The 22,482-nt window shown below is 43.0% G+C and overlaps 1 long non-coding RNA gene across 1 annotated transcript in view; it reads left to right on the top strand.

The window, feature by feature from the left end:
* LOC136378559 (uncharacterized) overlaps window positions 1-5,449 on the top strand; it is a 510,347-nt gene extending 504,898 nt beyond the window's left edge. The window contains exon 2 of the long non-coding RNA XR_010746621.1: window positions 5,186-5,449. This is a non-coding gene — a long non-coding RNA (uncharacterized lncRNA). The remainder of the gene's footprint in view (window positions 1-5,185) is intronic.
* The last annotated feature ends 17,033 nt before the right edge of the window (window positions 5,450-22,482 follow it).

Here is a 22,482-nt window from a genome sequence, read left to right as displayed (position 1 = left end):
TCACCAGCTTGAGCCCAAGGTCGCTGGCTCAAGCAAGGGGTCACTCAGTCTGCTGTAACCCTCCAGTCAAGGCACAGATGAGAAAGCAATCAATGAACAACTAAGGAGCTGCAACAAAAAATTGATGCTTCTCATCTCTCTCCTTTCCTGTCTGTCCCTATCTGTCCCTCTCTCTGTCTCTCTCTGTCTCTATCACACACACACACAAAAAAAAGAATATCTTTGAAAGGTCTGTGCTTCCTTGTCTGTTAGCAACTCAGCATCCCCAACACCTGCACACCTTCCAGGGTCTCCCCTCCTGCTTGGGGAGACAGCCTTCTCCGAATTTGCTGAATCCGCTTCCTTGTGCAGATACAGGCCAGCCTGTCCACTGGCGCACTCCGGTGAGATTTGGAGATGAACACTTTTTAAATGGCTCATGTTCCATAAAGCAGTTACCACAACTGCAGTCAAACCCAAGCCAGAATTCCTTCCCAGAGCGGTCTTTGGATAAATATAAACTCCCATCACTTAATGACACTTCAATTCAAACTTCCCAAAGCCTGTAAGAATATTCTCTAACTAACATAACCAGACTGTATAAAAATATAATACCATTAAATTTAAACAGTTACTGAAACGTGTCAGATATTGTACTTCTAAACCCAGAAATGCAAGAGAAATTGTTTCTAAAAATTCCTCTAGTGCTCAGATTATCTGGATCCTCCTAGCTATTTCTGAAAACACAGTAGTTTTCACCATTTTCACACATCTAACATGCAATGTACAGAACTCCTCCGGTTCGGTCCTTCTGGAGAACGCTGGTGACACAATAATTAATCTTATCTTATATTTTTTGATAGAATTAGTTAATTTATCCAAAAAACGTTAATCAAGTTAATTTTTTTTTAAAGTCTATTGTTAACTAGAAATACAGTAGGCACCTAGATGGATCAAGTCCTTTCTTCCAAACCCATCAAGCATATTAATATCATATATAACCAGTGGTGACAAGGCCAGGTCAGGACAGAGAGTGACGGGAGGAGGGCCTTTCCGGACAGGGTGGTCTCAGTTTTCTCTGAGAAAGGGCGTTTGGACACAACCTGCATAGAGTGGTGGGCATTGCTGCAGGTGCCCGGAGGAAACATATTCCACCAGGTGGGCCAGGACGAGGGAGTCCCCTACTCACCTGGGTATGGTCATCACATGCACTTCCGCAGGTATTGGGTCCTGTGGACACGGACGCGCCTGTCACTCACTACCCAGCAGCCATTTCATCTTCCAGTCTCTCCTTCCCTTTGTGAAAAACGATGAAGGATTAGAATCAGATTGCTGTTTTTCTGTTCAGAGTACCCACAGTGGTCCTGAATCCACCTCCGCCTCCGGCCATTTCCGATGTGCACATAAGGCTGGTAGCTGAGGCCAGGCGGGTCCACACTGGATTCGGGCAGACGGTAGAGAAACTGCAGAGCCAGAAAGGGTTGGGCCATTCCGTTTAATAAAGTTTCACAATGGCAGACAAGCACACAGGCAAGGGAAGACCTCTTCTCCGGCACACAAACAGCAAGAATGGACTCTCACGGTGGCGGGCGGGCGGACAGGCAACTGCCACCGCCACCGCCACCACCACGCCACCCTTCCCCCTTCCCTCCCCCTCCCCCTCCTCTTCCCCTCCCCCTCCCCCTCCCCCTTTTCCTCCCCTTCTCTCTTCCCCAAGCGCATGCACCCATAGCCTTATATAGGCCACACACACACACACACACACACACACACACACACACACGGCACTGCCATGTGTTCACGCATTAATCAAGCAAGCTAGCCTAACACAGCTGCCCCGCAATGGGGAACATCCAAGTAAGGAACCCACAGACCTTCATTTAACCCTATGTTTCTGAACGGATCTGGGCTCACAACCCTGTTTTCTTTTTCTTTTTCTTTTTTTTAAGATACATGGAAGTTTTGTGGGTGATTGAAGGTTGACTATCTTTTTTTTTTTAAGATTTTATTTATTCATTTTAGAGAGGAGAGAGAGAGAAGGGGGAGAAGCAGGAAGCATCAACTCCCACAGGTGTCCGGACCATGTAAGCCTGGGGTTTCGAACCGGCGACCTCTTTCACAGAATTCAGACTCCTCGCAAACACTTTTAGAAACTCGGGATGCAGACGCCTACTCATCTTTCAACTCTACAGTTGTCTCAATAACAGGACACCAAGTCAGAGCTCTCAGCTGACAGACTCTGGCTTTACCAAGAAGGGACCGGCGAGAGAGAGCAGCATTTAAATTTATTTTTATCAGCAGGACCTTTCTTCCATGATAAACTCTTATAAGAAAAATGAATAAACAAAACAAACAGATCAAACAAAGACGCCCAGGCTGAAGCAGTAGTGTCTGGGGGGTTAGTGGGAATCCGTCTGCTCCCCAGCCCAGTGTGCTGTGACCACACCGCCCTCTAGGGTCTCCTCTTCAAAGAAAGCAAGTCAGAAATTGCCACAGAATGCTCTTCTTTGCAACTTGCTGCCTAAGAGTTGATCGAGACTGCTAGTTGGTCAGCAGTGACTCTCACAGGAGGTCCCCAACCAGCAGCAGCACAGGGGAAAGTTGTTCCAAAGGAAATATTCTCAGTCTCAGCCCTCCCCCTACGGAGACTCACCAACTCAATAAAGTGGGGAGAGACCCAACTATTGGTGTTTCTACAAGCCCTCCAAATAAGAAACAAAATTACAGCTCAACCCATCACCCACAGGTAGGAGAAGACATTTTTCTTTTGTATATGTTGTTTTTAATTAAGAAAAAAAGGACATTGGGTACAGCCTGTTGAAAACCAACATGTTCATGAACAGCGGAGTCTCTACACTTAACATTTGGCCAACGTTTTTCACTTTCTGCTATGCTTTCCGATTCAATATCCACTCCATCTGTTCCAACACCACCACTGGACCCAATTTCTTTGTAGCACTGCCATGAATAACAAAAGAAGGTTCTAGAATGGACCTGGTCACCTTTTCTTTAAAATAAAATTTCTGGAGTGATAATGCCCATTGTAAAAAAAAGAGAGAGAGAGAGAGAGAGAGAGAGAGAGAGAGAGAGAACAGAGTTTGTGGAGAGCGGGAGCCATGACCAGCCTGTACAGCTACCTGTGTTTACCAGATACATCAATGGAACTTCAATAATAGTCTTTCTTCTGGCCAGCACGCTAACTTTATTCTCTGTTCATGACCAAGGAGACCAGATAGAGGCATATCGATGGATCATTGCAATTCCATTACAGCCACAAAAAATAATAATAACAACAATAATAATGGCTTTCTTCCTTCCTTTCGTCCTTTTTCCTTCTGCAAAGCTTTTCTGAGAACTTAGAGTAGATGGGTCTCTGTTGGTTTAAAGTACCAACCTGTTTGGCACACCAGTTTCCAAAACTTGATAACCTGATAAAGAAGACAGACCCAGTAAAAAGATTGGTGGTTCTAAACGTCAGTAACTCAACAGAAAGATCAACTGAATATAAATTTACAACTAGTTACTCAGCTATAAAAGGAAAGTATAAATCTTTATTTGAAAATTCCAATTTGCTTAGGAAGGCAGGTCACCTAAAAGGGTAAGGCACCCGTTTGTCATTTCTGTGTTTCATAGAACATTGCATTTAAAAAACTAAAATTTCAGTCTTTTACAAGAACACCAAAGTTTTCAAACAGTTGCCATATAAGGTATGACCAACGTTCATTACTCACCTAAAGATTCCATGGGTAGCTCGAAGAGAAAAAAGGACTTGGAAAACTTCACTATCCATATATAAAGATTCATTTGCCCTATTTATATTTAACAATAATGAAACTATAGAAACAAGTTCATTGTTTAGAAGTTCTACTTCCCTCCCAATAGAAAACAACTCAACCATGTTCTCTGCCACTTACCACCTTTTCTTCAGTGTCTAATAACATGTTCCTCTGTTCCTTCCATCTGAGACCTCACCAGAAGCATCTTTGCCCTTCATAGTGTCAGCAGAATTCTGTTCGCAATAATGACACGTGTATTCCCTAAGACGTGTTCTCTATTCTCCATAGTGCTCCTCTCTTCTCTCTGAGCCTTTCCCAGAATTGCCTAGGATATCCGTATTTCTGCCAACAATTTCTTCAAGGCATTCTAAGGTTTTCATATCAGGTTCCTTAAAGGTCTTCCAACCTCAACCCATTATCCAGTTCCGAAGCTTCTTCCACACTTTCAGGTATTTGTTAAACAGCACTCCACTTCCCAGTACCAACGTTGGTGTCGACGAATCATTAATCCTTATGATTTCTTGGGTGCGAGGGAAACACACCATGGAAAGGAGCCATAGTCCTAGTTCATAGCATCCAAACAGCAAGGTGAGTGGTGTGACAGGTGAGAGTGGACCAGGAGAAAATCTGTGCAATTACCACTAAAGATGAGGAGGCCACCTGGCCAGTGTGTCTCCCCCGACACTGCTGCTGGAAAGGGCAGGGACGGTGCCGGTGGACACCTGACGTACATGACCTGGATACAAACTACTTTCAATGGGGAGTCACGAGAAGCCGGAATATAGCGATCATGTCCTTTCGATTTCCTTCAAGGCACATAAAGAGGCCCTGGTGGGGTTGCTCAGTGGATAGAGTCTCATCCTGGCATGCTGAGGTCTCAGGTTTGATCCCTGGTCAGGGCTCATGTGAGAAGCAATGAGTGAGTACACAACTAAAGTGGAACAACAGTCCTTTCCTTCTCTCCTTCTTTCCCTCTCTCCCTGCCTCTTTCTCTTTCTCAAATCAATGGGGGGGGGGGGAGATTTTTAAGCATATAAAAAATGTCCATTAATCAGGCTATTTAGAGGAGAACTTGAATGGACTAGTAAAACCTCTGAATGGAGACCATGTATGCAGAGAGCATGTATAATATTTTGAACAGACCCTAATTAAACTGACCAAGTGTTCCCTGTTAGATTCAAGGAGTACTGACATGCTGGGGCTGCCAAGAGTGTACAAGGTCCCTGTGACACTGAGAACAAAGAGTTCAGCAACATCCTGCATTGAGTCAGAGACCCTTATCAGAAGTTTATGTTTGAAATTCTCCACTAAGCAATAACCCCCCCTGTAACTGCGCACGACCTCCCTAGCCAATGACTAACAGCCACATCAGCTTCTGTATGATGCTTGCTCATCCTAGACAGCCACCCTATAAAAAGGAGCCATTTTAGAAGCTCGGGGCTGCAGTCCCTGTGCAGGTTTGGGGGGCTGCAGTCCCTGCGCAGTTTGTTGGCTGCGCAGGTTTGGTTGGCTGCAGTGCTCCAGTCTCTTCGGAGGCGTGGGTTGCCTGCAGTCCCTGCGCAGGTTTGGGGGGGCTGCAGTGTTCCCCTGTGTGGGTTACCTGCAGTCCCTGCACAGGTTTGGGGAGTTGCAGTGCTCCTTTGCATGGGTTGCCTGCAGTCCCTGTGCAGGTCTGCAATAAAACGTATAAAATTTACTTTGTGTCTGCTGTAGCCTGTCTCCTAGGATGTAACATTCCCCGAAGTGGAAGACTGTAAAGACTCGATCAAAAGGCAAATAAGTATGATTTACCATTTTACTTATGTAAACTAATATTTATAAATGGCTTTTAAACAGTGAAATTCCTTAACGAAACATTTTTCCTTACAGCTTTACTTAATCTATAATTTGCTTTTTCAGTCATTCCTTAGTTTTTCCAGATGAGAGCGGGATGGGGGAGGGGTGGGCGAAAAAAGGTGAGGAGAGTAGGAAGTTACAAAACAGTCATGGGATGTAAAGGACAGCATAGAGAGCGTGGTCAGTAATATTGTAATAACCACACATGGTGCCAGGCAGGTGCCGGCATTACCAAGGGGATTCACTTTGTAAGTTACAATAACTGTGTAAGAACACGCTATATACCTACAACTAATATAAAAAATTTTTAAAAATCTTTTTTAATCATCTTGAAGTTAATTACACATTTTGTACTCCTTATTAATAATTCAAATTAGCCGGGTATGACATTATGAGCTTTATTTTATCAGCAATTTGTTGGTCCTTGCGATCCCCTGGGTCGCTAAGACTAGACCAGATTCTCCCAGAAAGAACGGGAAGACTTAGCACTGCATTAGGCCCGCCCCCAGTCCTGCCGGACCCCCCAGCCTGAAACTACGCTGGGATAGACCCATGTTTTGAAACGGAAGCCCATAGCTCTCGGTGTACCCAACTGTCTTATGAAAGCTTCAAATTTGCATTTTAACATAATTAGGGGGAAATAGAGCATTTGTTTGGTAACATGTTAACTGATTTTGCACTGACCTTTGAAACAACAGGTTAAAAATTGACTAAAAATTTCGCCACTGGGATAACCTGGGGTTACAAATTTGCTATTTCCTCTTCTTTTATTATAGCTATATTCCCACCATTAATTTTTTTAAAAGAGAAAAATGTTTTTCAGTTAGAAAGGGAGCTCTAAGAAGGAGGGTCTGCCTCTTCCGTGCTGCGTCCTTTGCTCCCCTCCGTCTCAGCAGGGACCGCAAAGTCAGGGAATCTTGTATCCCTCAGGTTTTCAAAGTTCTTCTTTAGGAGCCTTTAGTTTCCCGTAGGGCACAAGGAAAGCCACTGAAGTCAGAGGGACCGTGTAAGCAGAACAGGAACGGATAAAACAAAAACACACGGCCTTTTTGCAATAAATAGAGATACCAGCAGGGGGCAAACTGGAGTAGTGAAAAATCACATTGAAGAGGCTTGTGGCAGCTGTTTCTTACCTGTGTCTTCTCGTTGTGCTGGTAATAGATTCCATAATCTTGTCAAACCAACCAATCCAGCCTGTCTCACTTCAACATTCTACTTCTACAAAACTGGCTGCCAACATTAGGGGCGGAAGCGAAAGTTATTTCCAACATAAAAACCTGAAGCCACGGTCTCTTTGGAACCCAAGTGTCTGCTCTCGGAAATTCTGCGCGATATCTCATCCACCCCAGCACCTGAGTCATGGATTTGGAAGAATTTCAAATTTCCTTGCTACGACTCTGTTAGATACTGTCTTCTTCTACATTGCATTTTATTATTAGAACCCTAAGAATTACTACTCTCCAAAACTTTCAAAACCTGCAATGGATCTGACAGTGAGAAAGTATGGATTTTTATGAAGGGTGCAGTTATTTAATGTGTCGCTCACCCTTCAGGGGATGCTTTCCCATAACCATTCCCTCTCATCGCCAGCAGGTCGGATCCCTGTGAACAGCAAACGCGGTGGCTCAGCCCCGCTTAACACCTCATTGTCCCGGGTTCTAGAACCCGCCTGCCGCTTAAGCATTTCACACGCCCACAGAAACCAGAGCAGTGGTAACAAATGCCAACACGGTCTGTGATGATTATGCTTCCCGATTCATTGCCCTGGACAGTGGATGCGGATTCTCCAGGCAGAGCCTGTACCCAGCCCGTGTGAAGCACCTGCAGCAATGACAGGCATTGCGGCCACAGAATTCCTCAGGGTATACTTTGCGGTGGGCATTTGTGGCCCACCCTTGCAGATGAGGAAACCTGAGGCCCTGACACATTAACAAACTTGTCCAGGCCCTGGCCAGTGGCTCAGTGGACAGAACATCAGCCTGGCGTATGGATGTCCCGGGTTTGATCAGTCAGGGCCCACAGGAGAAGCTACCATCTGCTTCTCCCCCATCACCACCTCTCCCCCTACCCTCCCTAGTCCCCTCCCACAGCCAGTGGCTCCACTTGAGTGTGGCCTCAAGCACTGAGGACAGTTGGGTTGATTCGATTGGCCCTAGACAGGGTCACCAGGTGGATCTTGGTCGGGGCTCATGCGGGACTCTGCCTCTATCTCCCCTTCTCTCACTTTAAAAAAAAAGAAATAAAGAAGAGAAACTTGTCCAGAGTCACATGACCTGGAAGAGTGGATTTGACTTTGCTCAACTACAAAGCCCGCGTTCTTCCGCCAGAAAACCCTTCCCTATTCCCACACTACTTCAACAGTAGCCTACATGTTCTTCAGAATCAAACTGTGCTTGTGGTTCCCACTCCAGCGAACGACACGAAATAACTAAAACTCTTGGAAAACATCTTGTTCTTATTATCTGAATTTTTTTCTGGTTGGTTAGAAAACCCTGTTTGTTCCAATGGCTGTACATTCAACAAGCACTTCGGGAGACCTGTGCTATGTAAGACACTCTGCTAGACCCGGACTGACGAAGATGGCTGCCTGCTCCCAAGTTGCCCCAGGCTAACAAGCAAATGGGCGTGTCACCATGTCATTGTCATTCCTACCTAACCCTTCAGCACTACAGATGTATAGCTCATGCTTATGGATGGACATTGCTGTAACAGGAGCTAATGTGTGTAACCCTCGCATGGCGAGGTAGGTACGATATCATCTGCGTGTTAAAGATGGGAGATCTGAGGTCCAGGATTGTCAAAGGTCACATACTTGCAAGTAGCAGAGATGAGTTTGAAGCTGATTGACTCCAGAGCCCTGTCCTTGAATGGCATGCCACAATATCTTGCCAGGGCTGGGGTAATTAGCATAAAGTAAGGAAGGGGAATTGTTGGAGAGGGTCAGGGAGTTTCAGGGCAGAAATCCCAATGGCTGAATGCCTGAGGTTGCTCCCAGAGCCATTGTTGCCTTCCTAGAGGGTGTCTCTGTCTTCCCTTCAGTCAGCCAACCTTAGGCTTCTCATCCTGAATATAGGTTTTCACTTTTCAATATTAGTAACGTAAGTGGGGGAAAAATAGGGATTGTTGGGGCTAAAGGTCAAATAAAAAAATACTACTAAGTGTTGTGTTTTAATTTCATCTATGACATGATATAATCTAGCTGTCTATGTCAGTGGTTGGCAAACTCATTAGTTAACAGAGCCAAATATAAATATCAACAGTACAACGATTGAAATTTCTTTTGAGAGCCAAATTTTTTAAACTTAAACTATATAGGTAGGTACATTCCTTATCGAGGTAGCGCCCGCACGTGGTATTTTGTGGAAGAGCTGCCTCAAGGGGCCAAAGAGCCGCATGTGGCTCGCAAGCCATGGTTTGCCAACCACTGGTCTATGTAATTCTTCTTCTGAAAATGGATATTATACCCCGATCAAGTCACCTAGGTATTTGACAGCTCAAATTAATTGAGGTGTCTTATGCTAAATCAATGTTCACTTTGAGCTTGCTCTTTTGAAAAGGCTAGGGGTTTATTTGCTCTCTAAATCTTTGCTCCCCAAAGGCTATTTAAAATATTCATTAAACAAATTTCCAATTCATCAATATCTCCATGATAATAAGCTCAGAATGAGGGGCATGGTGTTTACCTAGCAATTATGTCTGTTGGAAACCCTCTTTCCTATCTAAATCCCACCAAATTTGTTGTCTGCCCAAGACTCCTGCCTTAGGAGAAATATCCTGATGTGGTTTTTGTTGTTTTTTTTGTTTTTTTTTTAATGTAAAAAGATTAAATGAGAGCATGCCGAACTTCTCTAAGCAATGCTTAAGAGGAACTTTCCATCAGTGACCGCCACCTTTCCGGCTGAGAAGAAATGTAATTCCTTACTGAAGTGTGTTTGGGTGATCGCTGATACTCTCTGCCATCAGGAAACCCAAAAGAATCAGCTTCCTGTGCTTTGACCTGTGATATATTTTCACTGTCACAATAATTCCCCCCCCCCATTTTTAAGACTGAAAGACAGAGGGGACATGGGGAAAGAATGCAAGATTTATAGAAAGAAGTCAGTTGGGTTGATGAGCAGTCTTTTGTTGTTGTTTTTTCTTTTTCTATGTGTGAATATATTTTTTTGTTTTGGGGTTTTTCTGTTTTTGTTTTTGTCTTTTTTTTTTTTTTTGCAGCAGTTGAACCACCCATGAATTGTTGGGGAACTTCTCCAAGCTTTTCCTGGGTTTTTCCCCACAATAATTCTCTGCTTCTTCGGATTTTTCTCAATGATGACACCATCAGAGCCATTTTTTATACCTTATCTAATAGGACCAGATAAAAATATAAGCTGCAGTGTGGTAAGTTTATTAATGTGTTTGTCTTTGATTTAAGTCTTGTTGGAACCAATGTTAACACTTTTTACAATCTCAAATGTGAGCAGATGGGTTGTAATGCTTTTCATGTAGCAAATATACTCTTTGTTATGACAAAAAAGTAGGAGGGTGCAAAACAACCTTTACTTTTAATCTTTCAGTTGTACAAAAACACAACTGAATTATTAACCTAAAATAAAGTCACTCCCAGTTGTGAGTACAAATCTTAGAAAATCACAAAGACTTGCAGGGGAAAGGCTTACTGAAAAAGCATGTGAAATATCCTCTGAAGATCCCCCCTCTTTCTTGATAAATATTCCGGCTGTTTTTCACGTTTAGCCAGGTGATGGGCTCTACTCCTCAGAAGCCAACCAGTCAGTGGTTCTCAAAGTGTAGTCTTTGGAGCAGGGCTTCAGCATCATCTGGCAGCTTGTTAGAAATGTAAATTCTCAGGCTCTATCTGATGATCAATTGATTCACTCTGTCTGGTTTTGAACAAACCCTCCAGCTGAATCTGATGTTTGCCTAATCACTCAGATGGTATCTCAGTGGTCTGCACATTGACCTACTGATGTGAATCAAAGGTGAAGATGGTCCGGTGCTTCCAATATTGAAACAGCCCTTTTTAACCTTGTGGTTTGGACTTTCAAGAAAAGTAAGCTATTTTATTAAGTGCTCACAGGGAACGGTTCCTGAGCAGCTCCAGATCGCCCCGGAAACACTCTTAAGCGAGAAAGATTAATGTGTGCATTATAGCAGTGGTCCCCAACCTTTTTTGGGCCACAGACCGGTTTAATGTCAGAAAATATTTTCACGAACCCTTTTTAGGGTGGGACAGATAAATGTATCACGTGATCGAGACAAGCATCAGGAGTGAGTCTTAGATGAATGTAACAGAGGGAATCTGGTCATTTTTTAAAAATAAAACATCGTTCAGACTTAAATATAAATAAAACGGAAATAATGTAAGTTATTTATTCTTTCTCTGCGGACCGGTACCAAATGGCCCACGGACTGGTACCGGTCCGCGGCCTGGGGATTGGGGACCACTGCATTATAGGGTCTTTTCCCAACCTCAATAGCTTTTGCAGATCAAATTACAACTTACAGGTGTAAGAAGCAGATAACTAAGAATAACAGCTGCTCTTTCTCTGCACCCCAAGGACTGAATCCATCCACACTATCATCTTCGTATTTGTTTCCTTGAATTCAGTTTCTCCTTGCTTTTAGGCAGTTGTCAGAAATCCATGTGAAGTCTCAGATCGGACCCACTGTAGCATGGGCCGAGCAACATGTCCGGGGGTGTCCTTGAGTATTTACTGCATTTCCTGGAGTTGGCTAGTAAGTGTCTGTTGCATCTTATTTACCTATAGCTCGATTCTGACATTGCGTTTTTTTCCAGTAGGAAGAAGGCAGGGAGACAGCGATTTTGAGGAGGTCTCGGGGATGGCTGGTTTCCAGCGTCTGCTGCAGGGGGGGCCTCGACAACACTTCCCTCCCCGCTGAGAAGCTGCCGTGGGCCAGGGGTTCTTACACGGTTGTCCACGCACTCTTCCTTTTCCCCGGAACATATCTGGTGACACGTGCTACACTTTCGCGGAGGAAGTCAGGGACAGGGAGGGAAGGCGGGCTGACGGGAGAGCTGGTATCTGCGGAGGGAAGGGCAGAGCCCAGAGCAGTCTTTGAAGCGAGCCCAACAATGCCCTCGGGTTTCCCTGACGCACTGCAGCTTCCACATCAAACGGGACTTTGAAGATCTTTAGTTTTGAAGTGGGAGTGTTCCACACACACCTATTGACTGAACATTCCGGGTCCATTGTTGAGCTAAGATTCTTCTCATGGGCTTTCTGAAAAATTCCACATTGATTCCTAGGAACTTGCTCTAAGGTTTGGTTCACCTCAAACCCGTTTCCTCGTAAGAACTTGCTTCTGGGAGAAAAGGGAAAGTCGTCTTCTCTTCACATAATGTGAAGAGGGCAACATTTTCAGAAAGTTTGTTCTCTAAAAGCTCTTTGAACACAAAGAGTCCGTAGTCTCCTTGTGATAACAAGGCCCCTGAGTCGTGTGAAATTTTAGGCAAAACCAGGGGAAGTAAGATGGACCTAAGGCCTCACATAAATGAAGACACATCATGAAGAAAGCAAGCCAAGGGCCGTGAGAAAACTGACAATCAACCACCTGGCTCACAGTTCATTGTAGGAACACCTTATAAGCACATGCAAAGAGTGCCATTATAAAATGGGTTTCCCCTGGGAGGCGCCTGTGGCTGCCTGTGCTCCCAAGCACGTGGTTCCTGGGTCAGGGGACTCGTTCTCAGCAATATTGACACTTGGGGGCTGCCCAGTGGATTGCAGAATCTCTAGCAGCATCGCTGGCCTCTAACCCACTAGATCCCAGGAGCACACACACATCCCCACACAGTCATGGCAACCAAAAATGTTTGCAGACACTGCCATCTGCAACCCTAGAAAGCAAACACACCCCTGGTGAGAACCACCAGGTTAGATTTGAGTTAGGGCCAGAGCTTTTACAATCTTTATCGCACCCTAGGAAAACTAGAAGCTTACTTTGCAAATTTCCCTACGAGGCTGTATCCTTATCAGGAGCAAGATGCAGAGTTTACCATCAGATTTTCCCACAGAGAAGCTCCAAATGTTTGGTGGATGAATCAGTGAGTGAATGAATGAATGAATGAATGAGAAGAAAGTGATCAAACACTCAAAGGGGGAAGGAGTGTGTAGAGAGAATTCTTGAAAAGAAGAATTCTGTCGGGAGACTTGAGGACACTTTTTAGATAATGTTACGGAAAAGACAGAAAACGGAGATCAGGGCCGAGAGAGAGGCCATTCTTGCTGGAGCATCCGTGACCTGGCGTGGAGAAAGGGCCCAGGGAAACGGCTGAGCCCCACGCCATTGCCCAGGGTCCTCGGCTGTCCTGTCTTACCCTCTTTGTTGTACTGGCCAAACATTAATCAGAGTCACTATGCCCTGCGTGCCTCAAGCCCGAGTGAACACACACACACACACACACACACACACACACACACACGTGGAATGTGCTCCACCTATCCCCTTCTGGGAATTAGTTGACCACAGCAGGACACCTTCCTCCCCGACTCCCCTGGTCACTTCCTCTTGCTTGTCCAACTTCTCCACCAAAAATCCTGCTTCTCTCTGCTTGCCCTATAGCAGAGGATTAGCCCATGAAAGAAAACCCTTCCTCTGTTCGATTTTAAGATGCTTGGAGGTTTCAGAGATCCAAGCATTCTTCTGATTGCAATAGCCTTTCTTATTTTTTTTTTTTTAAAAAAATCCTTTTGCTATCACGGTCTCGATTTGTTTTTATTGGATGCCAAGTTTCTGAGCCTGAATTTTATCATCTGCAAAGAGATGAGTAAAGAAAAATGGCTTCTGTGGTTTCCTTTCCAGTGTCTGATTTATGGAGAGCCTAACTCAGTTGGTCTGTGGCAAACTTGCAGAAAAAAGGTCTGTACAGTTCACAGAGCTGAGTCAAGGGCTTTTTCATTCACTCAAAGTTCACAGTAAGTCCACGGTTCTCACCATAGTCTGGAAATGTTTCAGCGGCTGTGCAGCGTGGATGTTAACGAAGCCGTAACCAGTGTGCTACTCGATTGTGTACAGAGTAGTTAGATGTGACATACATTGACTTCTTTGTTTTCAAGGGCTCTGCCAGCTTCGCTGTGGGCCATGTGACCGTCCGCTGAGACTTCCTGGGAGTGCTGGCTTTAGGGATCTTCTCAGTCTCTGAGGCAGGGTCTCTGTTCCTCACACCTGTCCCAACAAATATTTGGGTGTGCTATGCCGATTTTTTGGTATTCAAGTTCCATGCTTCTCATCACCACAGCAGTGTAACTATTTATCGCTCCTCTTTTTACTCCTAGATCTTTTCCACTATTGTTTTTTTTTTTACCTCTAAGTTTTTGTTTTATGTTTTTAGTGGGATTTCATTTTTAACTCTGCAGTATACCTTATATTACTATTATGTCACTTTATTTATAAACACTTGACAGCAACACAATTCCATTTACTCCCTGTTCTTTGCTTGGTTTCATGTGATTCACTCCTATATTTGTTATCGATCCTGCAATACATTAGTATATTTGCTTTAAACAGAAAATTGTCTTTGTAAAATATTATGATAAGAAAAAAAATTTATATTGACTTATATATTTACCATTCTGGATACTTTTTTAAAAATTTTATTTTAGTTATAGTTGACGTGCAATATTGCATTAATTTCAGGTATACAGCCTTGTAACTAGACATTTATTTACCGTGTGAAGTGATCACTATGAAGATGGGACCCAAAGCTGCCTTTGGAATTTTCCCAGAGAGTATGTTTAGAACTTTCTACCGAAAGCCCAACAATCATCTTTTATCTTATTAATCAATTCGGTCAGGTGATCAGTAAGTTTAGTGAATAGAAGAATTACTTACAAAATTTTAGTTACATTTTAAAAATTATCTAATGACTGGGTAGGACTAAATAAAACTAGTGGGGTTTTTTTTGTTTTTTTTGGGGGGGGGTTGTATTTTTCTGAAGTTGGAAATGGGTAGGCAGTCAGACAGACTCCCACATGTGCCCAACCAGGATCCACCTGGCATGCCCACCAGGGGGCGCTGCTCTGTTGCAACCAGAGCCATTCTAGTGCCTGAGGCAGAGGCCATGGAGCCATCCTCAGCGCCCGGGCCAACTTTGCTCCAATGGAGCCTGGGCTGCAGGAGGGGAAGAGAGAGACAGAGAGGAAAGAGAGGGGGAGGGGTGGAGAAGCAGATGGGTGCTTCTCCTGTGTGCCCTGGCCGGGAATCAAACCCGGGACTCCTGCACACCAGGCCGACACTCTACCACTGAGCCAACCGGCCAGGGCCAATAAAACTAGTGTTTTAATGAGACACACAGTAGGGGAAAAAAGAAATCTGACCTTATAGATATGTAAAATTCAGTACTAAGTGAAATGATCACTCACATATTAAACTCAGAATACTGATAAAAGATCATTTTCTCTTAAGGTGAATCCAATCTCTATAAGTTCTCTCATATCTAATTACTACTCTGACTTCTAGGAAATTTTAAAAATAAATTTAGCAAATAAGATAAATGTATCTCTAATGCAAAGAGTTAGTACTAAGTTGAACATTTATGGTTTTAACCAATATGTGATATGAGTTCATAAAAAATAATTTATGATTTTTCTATAAATAGATCTTTATCTCCTGTTTCTTTTTCATGATATTGATATTGATTTTTGTGTGTGTGTGTGACAGACACAGAGAGAAACAGAGAGAGGGACAGTTAGGGACAGACAAACAGGAAGGAGAAAGATGAGAAGCTTCAATTCTTCATTGTGGCATCTTAGTTGTTCATTGATTACTTTCTTATATGTGCCTTGACCAGGGGGGCTACAGCAGCCCGAGTGACCCGTTGCTCAAGCCAGCAACCTTGGGCTCAAGCTGGTGAGCCTTGCTCAAACCAGATGAACCTGCGCTCAAGCTGGCAACCTCAGAGTTTCAAATCTGGGTCCTCCACATCCCAGTCCAATGCTCTATCCACTGTGCCACCTCCTGGTCAAGCAATATTGATATATTTAATTGAAAATTAGTGAAAGCAGTTATCCAGTACCCGTTACTTAGTTCCTGATGGAGTGTGAGCTCCGTGAAGGTAGAGTCATGCTGTTCATTCCTATGCCCCTGGTGCTTACCCGAGTTCTAGCTACATGATAAGCACTCGATTAGCATTTATTGGGAGGAAAATAAATTAATACAATGTTAAAAAAAAACAAAAACTTTGGGGTATTACATTTTTTTAACTTAACCATTTTATTTTTACATAAGCACAAACTGTAATTTTTTAAACACTTTAGAAAATGTTCCTATTACTTTCTTTTAAAATATAGTGACCAAGGGGATGCCACTGAGACATGTAATTTCAGTATCTGGGAAAACAGTTTGTGGGTTTAAACTAAAAAAGTCATAGGATTCAATGGCACGATCAGCCTGACACCAGAAGTGAGTCCTCATCCCAGTCTGCCACACATATAGCGCTTATTCAGAGCAGAGAAATCACCGACAATCTGTTTAAGCATCTGCACAGATTAAAGCAAGCATCCAGCCTGGAATAATTTGCATACTAAAAGATAATTTGTCATTTGATTTCATCTAGGTTTCAAAAGCAACACTTTAGTATACATTTGTTCAAGGGGAAAAAACTGTTAGCTGAAGAAGAGCCACCTGAAATTACAAGGCCCATTTGGTCCCCCTATTATGGACACTTTGTGAGACCTCAAGATACATAGTTATGGTTTTTGATAGGTCCAGTTGGTCATTTTTTGCACTAAAATAATAGATGTTCATTGAATCACACAACTTTAAATGCTTTTATTTTTTTTTTTTATGTGAGGAGATTTGGAGGGATATAAAACTAGTTAAAACTTTTCATTTGGTTTCATATTTTTAAATAGATTCAAGTTAATAAATGTTTTAGCAAAATTATGTGGGAAAATTTTAATGCATATATATATGTCAGTCTTGTCTGACTAAATTAAAAAACACAGTACAATTATTTAAAATTAATTAATTGCCATATTAGATCAACTATGAAAGGGAATCATATGTCAGTTTTCCAGAGAAAAATTTACCTGTTAGACTCTGAAACTGCAAATTTAAAAAGTCAGTGATCCAATCTCCAAATACATAAAAATGAACAATCTCCAAATACATAACATTCAGCAATTCGATTTGTGTTTTCACTCATTGATATGTCTAATGTAAAAAGTGACTGCTAAACCATATCTCTATGGAATAACGTTCAATGTTCTCTAGTTGCAGAGTACTTGGCATCTCTGGTTTCATTTTAGAAAAGGTTACTGGTTTTAAATGTTTATCATAGTATATCACACAGCCCAGAGAATGTTAAAATACATTCCACTATTCCACCCATCCTTCTTTCTCTTTTCTCTGCTGATAGAGCTTTCCGTACCCTGGCCGAGTACTCGGTTAGAACATCGTTTCCAAATAAGGTTGTGGGTTCGATTTCCATTCAGGGCACAAACAAGAAGCAACCAATGGATGAAATAAGTGGAGCAACAAGTTGCTATTGCTCTCTCGCTCTCTCTCGCTCTCCTCTGAAGTCAATAAATAAGATAATTTTATGAAGAAGAATGTTAACAAAACCCTGAGCCTCCTGAGCAGAGCGATCTTGGGGACAGCACAAGTCACCGCTCTGCACTGAGAAGCGCACCTGCGGCTTTAGTGTGTTCCTTCAGAACTCTTTCCGTTGGAACAATGTTAGGTTTCAGGCTGCCACTAAGCTCAGCATGGAACACTGTGCCCTGGTGTTCGGACTCAACACCGTCATTCATTGCTTTGGTGGCAAAAACCGTCATGCGACTGTGACTGTGGTTGACAGGCAAGGACTGGGTCCTCCAGTAGACATTCCAGGAAGTGGTGGCTTCTGTGCTCCACTGACACGGAGGTGCATTCCGCACACCATGTACATAGATACATACATTATCTAATCACATTTATACAGATGTGATTTACATACAACAAATTCGCACACAAATAAATTTATGAACAGTTCTACCAATCTGGGCAAAGATACATCTGTGTAGATATCCTGACAATGAAGAAAGAGATCAGCTTCTTCCGCCCAAACAATGCCCCGCCCCCACGGTCAATCCCCTTCCCCCATTCCAACTCCCCAGCCGCCACTGATAGGTCTCCACTCCCTGTTCGCTTGGAGAGCTGAGAGAGTCATCTAAATGGAATCACATAGTATAGATAGCCTTTGTTTCTGGACTCTCTCATTTAACCTATTGTCTTCAATAGAAAAATATTTGTATCAAGAAATAGAAATATGATGTAGTTACGATATATCCCATTTCTTACGTAATCTTTTCATTAACCAGGAGAAAGAATGAAAGAACTCCCTGAGATAGATCCATAAAGTCATTCCAGTTTAAGTAGTTCTCATTACCTACTGCTAAAGGGTTTTCCTTACCCTGGCTAGAGTTCAATCTTATGAAAGCTTAATCCACAAATTCTGGAGACTTATTTAGTCTCATGAACAAAATGGTCAATCTTATATAGCTCTATAAATATCCAATACAAAACATTTAGGATATGGAGCTACCCTTTCACAAAATAAAAAGAAACAGGTTGCCTGGTCTGTGATGGCACAGTAGATAGAGCATCAACCTCAAACAATGAGGTCACGGGTTCAAAACTCTGGGCTTACCTGGTCAAGGCACATTCTACAAGCAACAAGCAAGCAATGAAGAACTAAAGTGAAACAATTATGAGTTGATACTTCTCATGCTCCCACTCTTCTCTCTTTAAAATCAATAAATAAGCCTGACCAGGCGGTGGCACAGTGGATAGAGCGTCGGACTGGGATGCAGAGGACCCAGGTTCAAGACCCCGAGGTCACCAGCTTGAGCGCAGGCTCATCTGTTTTGAGCAAAAGCTCACCAGCTTGGACCCAAGGTCACTGGCTCCAGCAAGGTGGTTACTCAGTCTGCTGAAGGCCCGCAGTCAAGGCACGTATGAGAAAGCAATCAATGAACAACTAAGGTGTTGCAATGCACAATGAAAAACTAATGATTGATGCTTCTCATCTTTCTCCGTTCCTGTCTGTCTGTCCCTGCCTATCCTTCTCTCTGACTCACTGTCTCTGTAAAAAAATAAATAAATAAATAAATAATTTTTAAAAATCAATAGACAAACTGTTTTTTAAAATAAATAAATAAAAGATAAAAGGAAGTCATTTTAGTAAGCACAATTAAATGAAATAACACCATGACATTAAAGTAATCTCTTTGAATCTCACACTTGTTCAACAGAGGTAAGGATATCTTTATTTAATCAATATTAAAACTAAGAGTCACATAGATTCAATACTTTTGGGGATCTTAAAACAAGCCATTTTTGGCCCTGGCCGGTTGGCTCAGCGGTGGAGCGTCGGCCTGGCGTGCAGGGGACCCGGGTTCAATTCCCGGCCAGGGCACATGGGAGAGGCGCCCATTTGCTTCTCCACCCCCCCTCCTTCCTCTCTGTCTCTCTCTTCCCCTCCTGCAGCTGGGGCTCCATTGGAGCAGGGATGGCCCGGGCACTGGGGATGGCTCCTTGGCCTCTGCCCCGGGCGCTGGAGTGGCTCTGGTCGCGGTGGGGCGATGCCCCGGAGGGGCAGAGCTTCGCCCCTGGTGGGCATGCCGGGTGGATCCCGGTCGGGCGCATGCGGGAGTCTGGCTGTCTCTCCCCGTTTCGAGCTTCAGAAAAATACAAAAAAAAAAAAAAAAAACAACAAACAAACAAACAAACAAAAAAGCCATTTTTATTTTCTGAAATAAAACTAGAATTCCTGGTTTATTCTCCACCTTGCAATTTACTCTCCAGTTTTTCAGAGATGATTAAGTGTGTGATGTGATGCAGGGAACACAAACTTGAAATTAGCAGAACATCAATTTGAATCTTCAAGTTTATTAGTGACTTTCTAATAAACTTTTAATTTTGGAAAATTTCAAATACATTAAAAAAATAGACTACATAATGAAGCCTCACATACTCATCACCCAACTTAAACACTTATCATTCTATGGTCAATCTTGTTACATCTGTTACCCTTGCCCCACCACACAAGCCCTCACCCCTGCCCCAGAAGTATAGCAGTTTTTAATGCCTCAGTTTTCTCATCAATAAAATGGAGGCCCTGGCCGGTTGGCTCAGTGGTAGAGCGTCGGCCTGGTGTGCTCCCGGGTTTGATTCCCAGCCAGGGCACACAGGAGAAGCGCCCATCTGCTTCTCCACCCCTCCCCCTCTCCTTCCTCTCTGTCTCTCTCTTCCCCTCCCGCAGCCGGGGCTCCATTGGAGCAAAGTTGGCCCGGGTGCTGGGGATGGCTCTGTGGCCTCTGCCTCAGGTGCTAGAATGGCTCTGGATGCAACAGAGCAACGCCCCAGAGGGGCAGAGCATCGCCCCCTGGTGAGCATGCCGGGTGGATCCCGGTCGGGCGTATGCGGGAGTCTGTCTGACTGCCTCCCCGTTTCCAGCTTCAGAAAAATGCAAAATAAATAAATAAATAAATAAATAAATAAATAAATAAATAAATAAATAAATAAATAAAATAAAATGGAGAATATAATACCTACTTCATGTGGTCTTACACAAATTAAATGCCAGCATAAAAGACACCATTCCTGGTCCACAGTGTACTTAATACATGGGTGTGTTTCTCTCTTTTCCTAATTGAATAACATCTATTTACCTTGCTCAACACTGTTAGGATGAGATTATCTTTCCTAAGTACTTTTACATTAATAATCTCTAGATATTTCCTTTATTCTTCTACAAACCCGTGTGTATCTTTTTTTTATTTTTCATTTTTTACAGAGACAGAGAGTGAGAGAGAGGGATAGACAGGGACAGACAGACAGGAACGGAGAGAGATGAGAAGCATCAATCATTAGTTTTTCGTTGCACGTTGCAACACCTTAGTTGTTCATTGATTGCTTTCTCATATGTGCCTTGATCGCGGGCCTTAGCAGACCGAGTAACCCCTTGTTCGAGCCAGCGACCTTGGGTCCAAGCTGGTGAGCTTTTGCTCAAACCAGATGAGCCCACGCTCAAGCTGGCGACCTCGAGGTCTCGAACCTGGGTCCTCTGCATCCCAGTCTGACGCTCTATCTACTGCGCCACCACCTGGTCAGGCCCATTGTATCTTAATTTGAAAGCAATGTATTCCTAAATCTGAAGTAGGCAAAAAAGAACTTCAGATGGAAATAACCCATCAATCTTTCTCTCCTTTCTGTCACTATTTTATACAACCTGATTTAAATGTCTGCTTTCCTGGAAAATCAATACACTTTGACCTTTCTGGAAAATTCACACAAACATCAGAAGCTTGGGGGAAAAATTAAATTGGGCAGAAAAAGTCAAACTTCACCTTTGTTTCCCCTGGTAATTTGAGATTTCCAAATCTTTTTACCTTCTCTGCCAAGGGAAATCTAGATAGGGCTAAGGTACTCTTCTAAAATCTTTCTTTGCATTTCTATCCTATCTTCTCTTCTTAATTTCTGCCAACATCCTTAATGCAAAGTTTCTTTCATGGAAAGTTATTTAAAACTCAGCTCCTAAAGAAAGGATTAGTTTACCCAGGTGCCGGAGCAGGGTAAGCAAAAAATATACAATCTAAAGGCGTAACAGAAGATAAATCCTGTGTCTGTAAGACATTTCCCAAGAGCAGAGTGTGTTATTGGACGTACCTGGTGTTGAAAAGCAAGCTTCTTTGAATCGATTTTGGTAGGAATCTATTTAAATATGCTTGAATTAAACTTCTAAAGGCCAAGAATATAGAGGTATATTGATTGCTAACTTCTAAATCTCTATCGAAAAATGCGCTTTATCATTGATTATGCACTTTTGATATCCCATGAGCACCTTAATATCATGCCAAATGCCATTTTAAAAGATTAGAATTTAAAAACTAGAAAATACAACCTGAATCAGCATTTTTGTGTGACACAGAGATTCACCAGAGAGAAGGCTTCATTCAGACCTCCTGAAGTTATCCTTCCATTTTTTAGTATTTCTGAAACTGTTGTCAAAATAGAGGCTATAAATGGGTTTCCCAATTTAAAAGGTCCATGGGGATCTTAAAAAGAGGTCTTAAGCACATCTGAAAGATGGTTAACAGTCTAGGGCAGGGGTAGTCAACCTTTTCATACCTACCGCCCACTTTTGTATTTCTGTTAGTAGTAAAATTTTCTAACCTCCCACTGGTTCCACAGTAATGGTGATTTATAAAGTAGGGAAGTCACTTTACTTTATAAAATTTATAAAGCAGAGTTATAGCAAGTTAAAGCATATAATAATAATTACTTACCAAGTACTTTATGTCAGATTTTGGCTGAGTTTGGCAGAATAAGTCTTTATAAAACAACTTACTATAGTTAATTCTTTCTTTTTATTTATACTTTGGCTGCTCTGCTACTGCCCACCATGAAAGCTGGAATGCCCACTAGTGGGCGGTAGGGACCAGGTTGACTACCACTGGTCTAGGGACGGAAAGGCCCATGAGAAAAGCTAAAGAATCTTTTTAGCTCATCTAGAAAATCTAAGAGGTGGTTTAGTAACAATCTGTCAGAATGCAGCTAGGTATGTAAAGAGTGGTAACTATGAAGTATCTTACTGAAGGTGGAAGACTATGATGTGATAGACCAATGATAGAATCCTCTGGGAGCCTGACCACGTGGTGGCACAGTGGATAGTGTCGGACTGGGACGCAGAAGATCCAGGTTCGAGACCCCGAGGTTTCCAGCTTGAGCGCGGGCTCATCTGGTTTGAGTAAAGCTCACCAGCTTGGGCCCAAGGTCGCTGGCTCGAGCAAGGGGTTACTCAGTCTGCTGTAGCCCCACGGTCAAAGCACATATGAGAAAGCAATCAGTAAACAACTAAGGTGCTGCAGCAAAGAATTGATGCTTC

This window comes from Saccopteryx leptura, chromosome 7 (genome assembly GCF_036850995.1).
Source record: "Saccopteryx leptura isolate mSacLep1 chromosome 7, mSacLep1_pri_phased_curated, whole genome shotgun sequence".
Classification (NCBI taxonomy): Eukaryota; Metazoa; Chordata; class Mammalia; order Chiroptera; family Emballonuridae; genus Saccopteryx; species Saccopteryx leptura.
Note: the sequence above shows the minus strand (reverse complement) of the source record. Positions and strands in the feature narration are given on the sequence as shown.